Consider the following 3,496-nt stretch of genomic DNA (forward strand, 5'->3'; position numbering starts at 1 on the left):
GAGATTGATACAAAATTCAAGAGGATCGTTGCTTGGGACATAAGAGAACATGCAAAAATTAAGCTGTATATCCGTATACATATTTTGATGTGTATAAAATATTTAGTTAAAAATAGCCACCTACCTCTGTCTAGTGAGTAGCTCTAAATTCATCAAGGCCAGTAGGAAAGACTACTGCTAGCACCCAATCTGGGCAGGAGGGCTCCTTTCCTCCACACTTTTGCCAACACTTGCGTCTGGTTTTTGATCTGAGCCTTTCTGATAAGTGTGAGCTGGTATCTCATCGTGTGTTTTGATTTGCGTTCCCTAATGATAAGTGATGGTGAGCATTTTTTCATATGCCTGCTGACCAGCTGTATATCTTCTTTAGAGAATTGTTTATTTGGCTCTTTTGCCCATTTGTTGATAAGGTTTTTTTTTTAATTGAATTATATGAATATCAGCCCTTTGTCAGATATAGGAGGTACAAACATTATCTCCCATTCAGTATGTTATGTCTTTTCATTTTGAGTTTTTGTTGTTGTTGTACTGCCTAAGCTTTTGCGTTTAGTGTAGTTCCATTTGTTTATTTTTGCTTTTTTTTTTTTGCTTTGCAACCCAGTTGTAGTTGAGTCCGCAAACGCATCCCTGAAACCAATGATATGGCGTATCATGCCATATTTTCTTCTACATATTTTTTGATCTCAGGTATAACATTAAAGTCTTTCACCTATTTTGCACTCATTTTTGCTTATGATGTGAGATAATGATCTTTTGTTCTTTTGGATGTTGCTGTTCAATTTATCCAACATTAAATGTTGAAGAAATTTTCTTTCTGTAACATATGCTGTTGACTCCTTTAAGAGATTAATGTCCACATGCAGGTGGGTTTAATTCTCTTCTATTGGTCTGAGTATCTATTTTAGTCCAATAACATAGTTTAACTAGTTGAGCACAAAACAGAGTCAATGGGTAAGAGCTAAAGGGGTTACTAATATAACAACAAACAAAATAATACATGTGCAAGCTAAAAGAATAAACTATACAACAGATATAACTTCCTCAGGCAGTTGTATTCTTTTTGTCTTTGAATAACACCTATCAATTAAACATTATATTTCTGTTGCAGTTTCTTTCCTTACCAACTTTAGACAGACTATGTATTACCTATTACGGTGGTTGAGGATTTATGTCTGTAGGTCTCTACTTTTATTTAAAAAAAAAGATAAATCAATAATCAATGTGTATATTGTCTTGATGATATAAATATTGCTCACTATTAAGCTAAGTATGATTATGCTCTGATTATGCTTTCTTTCTGTAAACCTTTCTACTATTTCTGCAAGTAATGATTGCCTGATTTTTTTACTTGAAATAATGTTTATCTGTCCCTAGCTCTAAATTTCTCCAAATGCTCAGCAATAATTTTTCACTCACATCAGAGAATTCAATGAGTTCCATTTTTATTTTTCTGGACAACTCTGTCTCAAAGTCCTCCCTCTTCCTACTCTGTCATAAACTTAGAGCCTTTTAGGTCTGGTGCATAGTTGCTAAGAAGGGATTTTCTTTATCATTCTCCTATGGCAGATCCCTTTCCTGCCTTTCCTGTGCAGTGTAGATACATAACGGTCTAGAGAATGTTAGGTAGCTAGTGTAAGCCCAGAGAAAATTACTGACTTATACCATCCTCAAAAGAGCTTAAGAATCCCTAAGCTGAGCTTCCAGTGCCTGTCCCAAAGTCATCTCATAGAAATAGGCGTAGCTGCCTCTCGTGACCAGGAAGCAGCATCCACAGTAACTGACACCGGAACCAGGCGGTCCCTGTTACAGCAATGCAATGCCTGGAAATGAGTGTGTGCCTCAGTCATCGCTGTGCAAGAATGGATTTACCACTTTACTCATTTGGCTTTTGATGGCAAGTATCCTGGCTATGGGAGAAACTATATCACGTGCTGATCCCTTTTTAAGAGGGCATAGTTTACAAGTTGTCTCTCAGCTGGGAGGAGGCGGAGCCTTAAGGAGTCCATTCCACCATCCTATCAAGTCAGCTGCTTTCAGGAAATAAATAGTTGGAAAGATAAGCCTATCTCAATAGTATCAGTTCATTATCTTACTTCTTTTGCTAGAATATGAATTATTTGGACAGAAGCATATTTTAAGTAGTTAAAGGAAATCCATATTCATAACAAAGGTTTACTTTCACTACAGCAGCAAATGATGGATGTTGGGCCTCTGATGTTGGGCCATTTCAAAGTCTCAGTACTCAGTTCTGCAGTCCTGAGCAATGATGGGCAGAGTTGTCTCCAGCTCTCTCTCTCATTTTAAAGATTGTTTATGTATGCATTCAGAACCTGGGTACAGGCCAGAGGTGTGGGTGTGAGAGGATTCACCAGAGACAAAGTGGGGAGCAGAACAGGCAGACTGACCAAAGTACACTGCTGAGGGGAGCAGTGGGCAAGACAGGAGAGATCTGCTGCATCATGTGGATCACCTCCCTGCCCAGGGATCAAACTGGCACTGCAGTGGCTACAGCCAGCCTCAAGCTGCTGTGTTTTAACCTGTTATGCCACCAGGGAGGGCCCTCTTTCTCTTTTTACACAACAGCATTGTGTTTTAGCTGGCCTCAGAGTTTCCCCAGAATGTAGACTATCTTTTCCTCACAATTTTTGGACCATGAAATGAAGATCTGGCAAATGGGGTGTGAGCCTGTGTGTAGTACAACCTCTAATTCTTGTCCTTTTCCTTTCTTCTTGATTTCTGTTGGCTAAACTCTGGAACTGTTGGTGGGAGTTAGAGTAGCCACCTTGAGCTATAGTCTGAAAGCTGTATTTCGAAAATGGCAGAAAAGTAAACAGGAAAGAACTGGACCTCCCAAATTGTAAAGCTGATGTACGAGCCTGGATTGCCAACTGGAAATTTTATGAAAGAGATGCACTTTATTCCTATTTTACCTGATTTAAGGCACTGTATTTTTATCTTAACCCACAACTTAACAAATATTGAGTAACTATAAGTTAGTTCAATAGTAGAATCATGAAATCAGCCTTTATAAGTAAAGGGAAGTCCATTTTGATGAGACCATATATACCTTCCATTATTGCCTTTAGGGGTAATTTGTACTTGAACCCATTAAACATCTTTTAGAGTGGCTGGAAAAAGAAATTGATTGACACCCACAGAGTAGATCAATCTGTCCACCTGATTATTAAGATCTTCCTCTGTAGGCTGGAATTGGATTCACATGGGGTAAAAATATCTTTATACTCGGAAGCTAGTCTGTGATACATACACGTCTTAACCAAATCTTACCAGTTCTCCCTATGGGCCTTCTTCCCTCTCCTGACCATTCATCTCAGCCAGTAGGCCGTGTCCCTAAATAAATGTTGGTTTTAGCTTTCAGTCACTCATCCTTGGAGGCAAAACAGGGGATCCAACTGCTATTTGATGTTCTTTCCAACTGAAGAATTCTCTCTCAGGAGCACTTCTGGGTAAACTTTTAATTTGTTTGTATATGTGT

This window comes from Condylura cristata, unplaced genomic scaffold (genome assembly GCF_000260355.1).
Source record: "Condylura cristata isolate star-nosed mole 26May11 unplaced genomic scaffold, ConCri1.0 scaffold00024, whole genome shotgun sequence".
Classification (NCBI taxonomy): domain Eukaryota; kingdom Metazoa; phylum Chordata; class Mammalia; order Eulipotyphla; family Talpidae; genus Condylura; species Condylura cristata.